Below are 11,777 nucleotides of genomic sequence, written 5' to 3' on the forward strand. Positions count from 1 at the left end.
AAACTACTCCACCAAAAGTCAAATGCATGTCACGCGGAACTCGGAAAAGAAGGTAACTGCAGTCCACAGACCGACTTCTTCCCCAGCAGTAGAGATGCTCTCTCAAGGCCGGAGCTTCAGATAGAGCTCTGTAGCGAAGACTTCCAGTGTTGCCCCTCTCTATTTTGATGAGTACATAACAAAGAATTTGCTGCTTCCAAAGCTGTCAGTAAAGTAGTTTTGAATTTCTCATTTGCAGATATTTTCTAAGTAAAACCCAAACATCTTTACACAATTCTGTTTTTTACAGGGAAGTCTGGGCCTGTTTTGGTTACTTTACTTTGTATTCTGCGCTTTTGTCTCTACTGTTCACTGGGCAAATAGCAGTTTCTTTGTTATTTTTGGTTTTCAGTCTTGCATTATTCACAAACTTCTGTTTTGAATCCCAAAAGACAGAAAAACTTCATCACGCATTCAAATCCACACACGTAGTATAAGAACATCCACTGGTGATGAGCGTCATTGGCAGCGTTCACAAGCTAACGTTAATTATGCACATAACTAAAAAGCACCATGACTGGGAATCATAATTTCTAATAAAAACACTGACTTCTAGTCATGGATCATTTTATCCCTCCTTGGGGCTATAAATCACTCATGTCACTAAGATATATGCTTTTCCTCTTTTTACTTCTTTCTTTATAGAAAGCTGTTGCTGGGAATGTGCTGCTGTGGTGAGGGGAAGAGGAGGAAACTGTCTCGCTTTGTCTTTTTGCCTGAACATCTTGGTCGTCTACAGCGAGGTGCCGGGGCACGTTATATGCCTATGGGCTGGCGCAGAAGAGTAAATGCTGAGACTGAGTGCAAGGAACAAGGCAAAGTCGAGGGTAGATTCTGTGCAGTTGCTACGCTCCACCGTCTCATGGTAAAAGCTTTACTTAGGGGAGAGTTACATCTTTAGCATTTAAGGCTGTGTCATACCCCTTTCTTTCTGCTCTTAGGTGTGCGGTAGAGAAAGAGGCTTGCTTTTTTGGTGTAGAAGCTTTTCCAGAGCAAGGGGTTCTTTTGGTATTTCCTAAAGGTGGCCAGGTGCAGGATTAATCACCTGGTGACTGAAAGCTTGCTCTATTGTGCGACGCTTTCAGTCAGCAAAACTTTTCCCTTGGTTCTTGTGATCCTGAACTTTGTGACGTATTTTATTTCATAAGGAGACCTCATTGAATTAATCGGTTGTGGAGGAAACTTTGACAATGTGTAGTGAGAGAAACAGAAATTCCAAATTCTCTCCAGAACATCAGTCAGGTCCTTTTTCTGTATATTTCTTATCTAATATTTGTTTCCTTGCTGTCCTATGAATTTTTAGATTGGGCATAGGGAAAAGTTGTTAAAGTATTTCTAATCTTGTCAAAAGATGGGAATACCGAGAATCCCGTTTATTTTTTATTTACAAAACCTTTGGGAAAATGTTTCAGAAATGCTGTTGCTTGCAAATTAAACCTAAAAGCAATACTGGGGGCCATTGGTGTGCAAATGTAGATGCTGTAGATGCTGGTCATAAACATTGTACGGACCTGAACTAAGAGTATCTGAGGCCTGATTCAGGACTGGCGCCCAACCCATGTACTGTTGAGGTTGTGATCCTCTTCACTACATATTAGCTCAAAGTGTGAAATTAGTAAATGAAAGTTGTTTGGCAGCTGAGGGAACGGGACCGAGAATACCATGTAACCTGTCCCGGATTCTGCCTGGTTGGATTTGTGGTGCCTGAATCTCCTTTTAATTGTACTGTCCGAGTCAAAATATTTCATTTCAACCAAAATTATATTTAATTCAACTTCCTTAAAACATTTCCTTTAAGATAGACCGAGCTGATATAAATACTTCTTTGTTTCAGCCACCAAGCTGAAAACTTGCCACCTTATTTTGGGTACTTTTTTCCTACCTCTCACTGATGGCAAGGTCATTTCTGTCTACTTTTGCGTCTGCCATCTCTTGTAGTCTGCCTGGCGTTTGGATCTGCAACACTTCGGAATTAATAGATGTACATGAACAGAGGAAGCCAGAGTGTGTCAAAATTACATCTCCTGCTTGAAAGCTGTTGTCAATATTACAGTGCATTTGAGAGCAGTGAGATTTCCTGTGGAAGCAGCTGCTACTTTTGTACAGAATTTCTGAAATAGAGAAGAAATGTCAACTTGTCCTGCAAGATATTTTTCTAAGACTTTTCTTAATTCTTCTAATACGGCTACACGCCAAACAGAGAGGTATGTGGATCCCGGTGCTAAGACTGGCAGATGACAGTGAACCCATATAGATTTGCCTGGTTACATCTGAAAAGAGTGTGGCCACGTTTGTGGGGTGCAGCACCTCCAACGCAAAGATTTCAGGGTTATATATAGACTTCTTATACTCTGTTCAAAAAGTAAGCATTTGAGAGCTGCTGGTCAGTTTCTGAAATAGCTTCTTGTTAACGTAGAGACAATGGACCTTGTGGTTTATAATTTTTTTTATATACATATTTCTTGTTTTCCTTTTGTGCTTCCCTTTTCTCAGTGTTCGGTGCCTATTTAGGGTATGTCAGTGTGAAGAAAGACATTGTCACTGGTGAAATGTGGAGTTTTCTAAACCAACCGTTTTTCTGTGAATGGCAAACAAAGACTTTAGTCAGGAGTATGAAAAGAGAGAGTAGAACTTTTCTCAGTTTATTTTCTAAGAATCAGAGGTAACAAGTCACTTTTCTTACTTCCCTCTTTAAGGCTGGAAGTTTCCATTTACCATCTGAAACTTTTTCCTAAAACAGTTTTATAAGACTTCCAAGTCCTCTTGTGCAATATTTACCGATATGATGTACGGTTACAGAAGCTGTCTATTTTAACTTGGCATTCACTAAGTGTGAAGATACCAGATCAGGTCCACGGTTTTGTTTTAGCTTCCAGAAAGGGTAACACACTTATATTAATACAAGCGTGCCTTGCATTACAGCACTTTTCAAGCTGTGAACACACATTAATTGACTTTGATCCAAGCAATTGAAAGAGTGGTGCAACGAACAGTTCATTCCACAAATATATTCCTTATTACAATCAGAGCTGAGGGTTTATGAAAATGTTCCCTGTTTAAACATCAGGCCTTTGAAACAAGTTGAAGTGGTCTTAATTATTAAAAAGATGAAATGTAAAAACTTTCAGAGTTTATAAGCCTTAGGGTGGCTTAATTAAAACTGAGGAGAAATTAAACTTATCAGAATTTAGGGCAACAGGAAAAGAAATGATAGGTAGGAAATTTCAGGCTATAATAAGAAAAGAAATAGCTTTAAGTCACTTGGTAATTGTAGAGTAAAATTTCTCTTGTATGCTGGCTCACGTTATTAACTGACCCAAATCTCTTTAAAGCATCTAGGTCTTAACCTAAAATAAAGCATTTATGTATGGATAGTTCTGCAATAAAGTAACTTTACATCAGTTAGTGATCACGTTAATGGAAATAAGCTACTGATAATTTATCATAAACTCTTATCACTGTAGTCCTTAAAATTGTAGATTAAGCTACTTTTAGATTACAAATGAATCCATAATTTAAATTCAAACTGTTTTCAGTATCACTGACTGGTGCAAATGTGATTTGTATCAGTCTGTAATATTGCTGACAACAAGCGGGACCCACTTCTGTAAGAGCTGTTGTAACTGTTGTCCATAGCAGTCCATTTGCTCAGGAAGATCAGGATCTTCCTGATCAGGAAGTTTCTACAGCACTGAGAATCAAAGGCTTTTTATTGCTATTAGATGGTTTGTGTATAATCACTTCCTATGCTAGATGCCTCATGTTATCCTGCAAAACTTACTGCATCTTCTTAAATCAGAAGTTCACAGTGCTGCTTGTATTTATTTATTGTTTTTGCAAACATTCGTGTAAGGAGTGTTCTGCAGCACAGTGGCTCCGTGTCAGGAGTGACGTGGTGGCAAAGGGGGCCAAGCACTCCGGGGGGACAGAGGTTTTTGCTGATGAAGTTCTTTGAGGAAATAGTTGATCTCTTTTGCTGCCGAGGTATTTGCCTTCCCGGAGTCCATGTTGTGTCACGGTCTTGCGTGGACATGTGTCTCGTTTCAGACGCCAAAGCTGAAGCTGTCATTAGAATGTTCTACTTTTATCTACAAGGCCCACGCTACACTTCTTCAATATCTACGTAGACTGGACCGTTATGGACCATTCTTTTGTCATGTGTCTTACACTGTTTTTGAGATTTGATCAAAGCGATTAGTTAATTATTATGCTAATCCTTAGAGGCTAGTAAAAACTAGATTTTAGTCACTAAGTTGTATTATTAGCATCGGATAGGAAGAAAAGAAACTGTCTTTGCTTTCAAGATGTCATCTTGATTTTTATGGTTAGAAAACAAATTCAGTATAACTGCATGTACTAAATGAAAAGCCAAGCAGTACATCAGTAGTAAATCCAGGCACATCATACCATGGCATCAAGCTGTTACTCAAAGCTCATAATCCCAAGGCTTGGAAAAACATGATATCAGATGACAGACTGCAGTTCATTGTTTGATCTGTTTGTTTGAGCTAACACCTTAGTAGTAAGTCTTTTCTGTAGTAAAACCATGGCCAATAGACAATAATTCTATCTGCTGCAGCTGATAATTCAGTGTACTATAGCAGCTTAATATTGCATGAAGAAATTATTCTAATGTAATTTTTATCAATTAGAACTCTCTGAGAACTTAATTATGTGTTTCCACCTACCCTTTCTCCTCTTTTTATTGTAGCTCTCTACCTATCTTAAGGAATGGTGAGTTGATCTCTTACCTTTCACAGTAAGGAAGACTTATCTAAAATGTCTAGATAATGTGAGATAAATTCTCTTTCTGTTTACTTTTACAAAATAAAAGTAGCGGTGTAGAGAGAACCACTGCTGAAAGCTTCACATGCGATTGCTCTGTCTTTTCAGACTACCCTGTGTTAATTAGATATAATGAAAGATGGTGTGTTGCATATCTTTATCCTAAGTTTACAATTATGTTGCATGACTGATGAATGAACACTGCTGCCTCTGTTTTTACACTAAAACATGAAAAGTATTCAACTTGAAGAAGTGATTCAGGAACAAGGCCAGAGTAGAAGGCAAGATGAGATTTTTACCTATGCCAGAGACATATTTTGGGGGATTTTTCTCTTGCGACAATGTTGCAGTGATATCCAGGCAAGTTTCTCAGCGTGGTGGTTGTGTGGCTGTATAGGTGGCTGTAGGTAATACCACACAGTTTTAGATTCAGGATTCAGGGACAAGACCGGAGTAGAAGGAAAGATAAGATTTTTACCTATGCCAGAGACGTATTTTGGGGGATTTTTCTCTTGTGACAATGTTGCAGTGATATCCAGGCAAATTTCTCAGCGTGGTGGTTGTGTGGCTGTATAGGTGGCTGTAGGTAATACCACACAGTTTTAGATTCAGGCAAACCTTGATGGGGGAAGATGGGCAAGAATCTGCAAGAAGCGAGTCTGGCCATTGGTGCAATGATGCTGAGCAGCTCTGTACCACACAGACTGCCCTGCTGTGGTACCTGGAGATGGGACTGAGCTCTCAAAAGCTTCCTAAAAAAGGATGGCTCCCAGAGCAGCCTTGATCTCGGAAGAGTGCAAAAGTGTTTTTCAGCCACTTCTTTCCGCTGGGCTGTGAATTCTGTACTTCTCCGGGCACTGCCTGCAATCCCAGGCCGCAGGTCCCTGAGCGGGTGCTGCCACGCTCTGCTCCTTTCCGGCTTTTGATTTCTCAAAGACTGGTTGGGGTTTATTATTGTTATTCCTTCTAATCTATGGCATGGTTGTTGCCATTGTTTATTTGTTTGGTTTTGGTTTTCTGTTTTAGCTTCTTAAATAGATTTATAGACCAGGAACAGAGGTGTTTTATTTATCCACAGCAAAAAAGATGGGAATAGTATTTTTACCTACACTCTCCCTCAGTATAATACCTCATTTATAGGCTGGGGAAAAAAGGCAGTTTAGATGCCATTACCATTTTGTTGAGTCTTCATTAAGGGTGCCGTTTGTGATCTGGATTTTCTTGCTTGTCATATGTATTCACTGGTAACCCACTGGTTTTTAATTACCCCAAGGCATTCCAGGCCTATCTTATTTAGACAAGTGCACAGCTGTGTATTTTCTTGGGGATTACTATTCGAGCCCTATTCTGAGCATTATTTAGATTATAAAGTATAAATTTAGAGGTAGCAGGTTTATGTATTTTTCATAAGGGATATGTGGTGGTTGGTAGGTACCAGGAGTTTCGGAGGAATTAATCTACTGCACAATAGCAGGGCTGATTGTTTGAATGATCCCTGCACATCCAGTTCAGATTCAGGCACATTATAGTACCATGCATACTGCTTTAAATGCTCAGTATTCACACTCTTCACATATGAAATATTCGCATATTGCGAGGACCCTTTGGAAAAAAAAAAAGTATTTAAAATGCAAGTGTGTTTGCATTTTGAACGAACTTGCCTGTCTGTATCTGGATTAGCAAACACTTCCATTCTGATGTGTATAAGCTATTCAAAAAGGCCTTATATCTCACATGATACGCTTTCTGTTGTCACCTCTAAAAAACAATTCAATCAAAATGCACGTGGCCAAACCTAAAAAGAATATCTGTCCTGTTGATTAATTTACATAAAGCTATAACCAACATGTTCAGCAAAACACTTGAAATGGAGCCTCTCTGTTGGTTTCAGGAAACCTGTCTGTTCTGTTCAGTTCTAATGATGAAAATGTTGAATAATACATTATAATTTTAAATTTTAGAGCAAAAAATGAATATTGCAGAAGTGTGGTAAAATTACTGAAGCTTGTTTTTTTTCCCTTCATAACAAAAGATCTTTTTCCTTTCAAACAAGAATTTTACTTAAAAAAAAAATCTCCAAATACTGCTGGTGTTTTCAGAGATGTAAAGTGAGCACTAAACATGTTTAACAAAGAATGTCAATTCTTTGTTAAAACTAACAAAGAATATTAATATAGTGGCAGGGAAAAACCTAAAAACTTCTTTGTTAATGCCAAGAGAGAAGGTATTGTTACCTTAGTGAAGCAGGCCACGTAGTTTTAACTTGCCCCAACGTTTGTAAATACCATATTCTCATACATTGTCCTATCATAGTGCTATTAGCATGGCCACGTACTATGGGGAGAGTGATAATATCCTATTCCACAGCTGAGGAAAGACCTTTAATGGCAGTCCGCTGTCACAGTCTAGGGATTTTTCAGATATGCCGGTGCTGGGAGCTTGATGGGGACCTGTGCTTGAGCATGGTGCAAGAGAGGGAGGAGAGACCAGTTTGGATGGACGATGCGGCGCAGCTGCAGTGGTGCAGCGCCGGAGGACCGGTAACTAATTCTGGCCGCCAGCCCTGACACAGCTATACTGCCGTCCTCTGGTGCAGCGCTGCAGCGGGCACCTCTGGACGGTGGGGATATAGCAGAGACGCGTCTCCAGTCAAACAAGACCCGTTTTTTATCTCTCTGATTCAGAAAATATTCAGGTTTTGTTGCCTCAGGTGTGCCCTTGCATCTCCAGAGGCTCTTCGGTGACCTGGCATGTGAACAAATTCACTGAGATTCCCTGCCAGCTGGGTAAATAATAACAGAAATATTGTTTAAATAGTTAATTTCACATCTTGCAAAATTTGTAAAATTTTGGTCTCCATCTTTCTGGTCTTTATCTCATCCCCTGTATGAATGGGATAAAGGAACGATGGTCTGATGAGTCCTCAAACCATCTTTTCATTTGATAGTAGAGAGAAAAAGCATCTCAAAAGGATACTGTTTCTCTTAAAGATAATAATGTGTTTTGCATAAGCCTTTGAATGTTCCAGGTCACTTAATCATGTAAATGCAAGACTCAGCTGCGGAGCTTTTGTTTTCTGCCCATAGCTGGTGCCTTGCTTATTTAATTGCTGTGAACATTTTCAATTTGATGACAAGATATGTAATGAGGCATCTGGCTATCTGTGCATCTGTGTACACAGAAGCCTCAAGAAGGGAACAAACAATACTACATCTTAATATAAGATTTATAATTAGCCTAGTTATATATGTATCTCTGGGTATTTTCAAATTTTTTTTCTTCGTAGCATATACTCCTCGTTTTTCTTCTCATCTGAATTTAAAATACATTTCTGTCTTGCACAGGGTATATTAAACACTAAAGCATCGTGTAAACTGAGATGTGTGAAAATGTCATGATAACAAACATAAAAATGCTTACTTGGCAAACTCCCAATTGTCACACTTTTTTCTTTAAGGTAGGGTGCGTCTTCCTTATATCTCTTAAAATGCAATCTTCACATATCTTGCTATTTGATAAGAAGTCACACTGTTAACAACAAACTAGCAATTAATATTTTCCTGAAGTTTCATACTCTGGGTTTTTTTTTGTAGTTTTTCTGCCTAAAATGGATTGAATATACCAAAGTGGCCAATGAAATAATATCACCACACGTTTTATAAAAGATTCCTTTGTAAAAATATTATATTTTAAAGATATTTTGTGTAAAAAAGTCTGAGTATTTCCATCTCTGAATTCTTCTAGCTCTGGAATGATAGATGGAAAAGGGAAACACGTAGTGAGAAGACCTTAAGTCTTTTTCTCTTTAGGCTTGACAAGTCCGGTCAGAGATGTACCATACATAGTCTTAAGCTAACAGTTTTAATTTATTCAATGGGAATTAAGTGCCTACTTATCTTTGAGAGTATTAGCTTTAATATCTTTGAATGTTGGCTGTTATTTTGTAAAGTGATGACAATGCATTCCCTTCCCTGCCTCCCTCCTCAGATTTTAAATTCTTGATGAAGGCTGTTACTGTCTGCTAGGGCAGAACCTGACTGGACATCACTACAGGCTTCTGTGCACTGTCATATTGCAAATATTAGTAACGATTTGACCTTAAAAAAGTTACCGGTTTTTTTTTGTTTAGCATGCACCTTTATTCTTCATAAAAAAATAAGCAGATTTCTTTTAGTCTACTGCCAAAAAGAAATTAAATCAGTTAGACCTTCGTTTCCTCTTTTCATTTATTGGAGGATCAAAAATTATCTTTCTAAAAACCATTTTCAAAATATTCCTCATTTTTATTCCGATCCCTTTTTGCCACCTAGAGTCTGCCAGTTTTATGTTCCAGGAATAATTTATTTCTTTTATCTTTTCTTTTTTAGTGTTGTGTCTTTGTGAAGAAATAAAATATCTTGCATAATGAAAAGCTCTATGCAATACGAACTAGAATTGATTAGCTAACAACAAAACTCTGGGTTGGGTTACTGCAGCTCCTATAATTGTTAAAGTCAAAATTATAAAAAAGGGAAGAAAACAGAACACCATAATCAGTCTTACAGCTACCAGAATAGTAAAAGCGTTTAATTGCCTTGGTTGGCTGCATCACTAATGAGTACAGTTTCATTAGAAGTTCCATGGGCTGTTTAATTATAACTGGAAACTTGCATCTGTATTTCTTCCAAAAGACTGTATTTCCTTGGTGCACCTCCCTGGTGAAAACCATATGGCAGACCCAAGGCTGCTTCATTTGGAAAACCTCAGGAGGTCAGAGCCCAAATCCCATCTCTGCCTCTCTGATCTGGCGAACATATTTCGTACTGAGTATGGCAAAACAAATTCTCTGCCCATTTTGATGGGCAGGAGGTTTTACTGCACAGTTTGCAATAAGAGTTCCAGATTTGGAAAACAATTTTTGATTAAGGGGAGACTTAATGTCTACCTTAAAAGTTGGGGTTTTTTCTTGCTTTGTACTTATCCTCTTCAAAATGTCAGAATTTGGCAGCTGTACATACTTAAAATAATTCTTGGTTTTTGTCTTCCCACTCTTTTTGGATAAAGGGAAAAACAGATTTAGAAAACACATAGCTTATCAGACTGGATAGATGTATAGCCCCAAAATAAAACTGAAAATAAAAGTGAATACATTAGAAAAGAGATCTGAGCATACAGGGAATAGGAGAGCAAAATCATCCAATCATTCAGAAACCAGTTTATCATTAGACAAAGCTAAGGAGACTAATTAAAATATGAATCCTTTTTGATCCTCTCTTAAAATATTTATTTCCTCCCCCATTCCACCCTCCCAGTAAGGTCATTCTTACTTTTTTATTATTCCCTGTAACTAAGTGGACTTATAAAATGGTGGGGGACTTTTTTCAAATTATAATTTTATCTACAGGGTGCCTGGCATAGCTGCATTTATGAGAAAAACAGTGATATGAGCAAGATTTTAACAATCTGATTGTCACGAAAACTTTAAGCAAATAAAGTTCATCCTGCCGTTACTCCAGTTGGGTTTTTTTCCCCCTAGTTGCCTGCCATCATCAGCAAGTATCTAAATCTGCTTTGAGTAGCAGCTTCCAAAACTGAGGAACCTAAAGAGAATATGATATTGGGCATTATCAGGAATTTTAGCAGAGAGGGTTATGAGAACCTTAAAACTGTCTGTGTGCATCCACTGTATGCAGTGGCCTTCTGCTATTTGCTACAGCCCTCTCCCCACCCTAGCAAAGCCCGCATACGGTCGAAAGACTGGAGAGCATGAGGTGCCATGGAATTTAGGAGAATGATGGTCTTCTGTGAGCATCAATTCTCATCATGTCCAGCTGCTTCCACGGAGATGTCAAAGCATTGTTTGCAGGACTTTTCTATGTTGCTGGTGACCGAAACTCTTGGGGGATCTAGTAAGGGTGCTTTCAAGGAGGTGTAGGTATTGGTGCGAGAGGTGCTGTCTACCAGCAGATCCAGGCTGATGAAGAGTGAGATTGCAGATGGGTGAGATGGTTAGGACACGGGTACACCAGGAATCTGGCATTTGTGAAATATGTCTATTGCCATTGAAAACTCAAATTCTCCTGTGGTCCACAGCCTGCTCCTCCCTGCGCAGCCCGGGGTGTGAGTCAAGTCTCGGATGCTGGTGATGACCATAGCCATTAGGCGATCGCAGACTGTGCTTCTCTCTGTGTTGCAAAACGGACGTCTTTGATTCCATTACATTTTACTCCACAGCTAGCTGTAACCCCCGAGGGCTGCTTCACTCATCTGTGTGTTAAGATCCAGATTCGTAAGCCCTTAAAGTTGACAGATCATTTTCTTTTATGTTACATTAAAAGGGCTGTAAGGAACACCCAGTCATAATTTATTGAAAAGACAATTAACAATTAGGTTAATGACACTGATACATCTGAGCTGTGATTCAACCTGGTAAAATAATTAGTACTTTCAGAAATATACAGGGTCATCTTTTTTTTTTTTTACACAAAAGAATTAAATACATAATTGTTTTATTGCAGTCTTGTGGGTTCATAGTTTTCCTTTAGTCTTTATCACGAAGGTTAAGGTTTTGCCATTTTAGAGTTTTATATATGAATCCCCCACTCACAAACTCCACAACACTACCGGCAGTGCTCTCATCTCTATGCTTCATGAGGAACACAGCTATAGCAGTGCTTCAGATTGATTCCAGGAGGCTATTTGTATTTGCTCTTATTCCACGTCTCATAAGCATCACAACAGAAAGCGTAACTGCGTTAACCCTGCTTTTACAGCTACTTCAACATCATCTTAACACTGTACTCCTCAGGTCAATTCTTGCCAAAACAGGAAAAATCTGTCACTGCTTTGGTGGTTAAGAGGCATCGCGGGCAAAGAGCGTTCGGTGGAATTCATGCTCGTAAGTAGTTTGTGGTGGGTTGACCCTGGCTGGATGCCGGGTGCCCACCAAAGCTGCTCTATCACTCCCCTCCTCA

This window comes from Aptenodytes forsteri, unplaced genomic scaffold, assembly GCF_000699145.1.
Source record: "Aptenodytes forsteri isolate BGI_AS27 unplaced genomic scaffold, ASM69914v1 Scaffold184, whole genome shotgun sequence".
NCBI lineage: Eukaryota > Metazoa > Chordata > Aves > Sphenisciformes > Spheniscidae > Aptenodytes > Aptenodytes forsteri.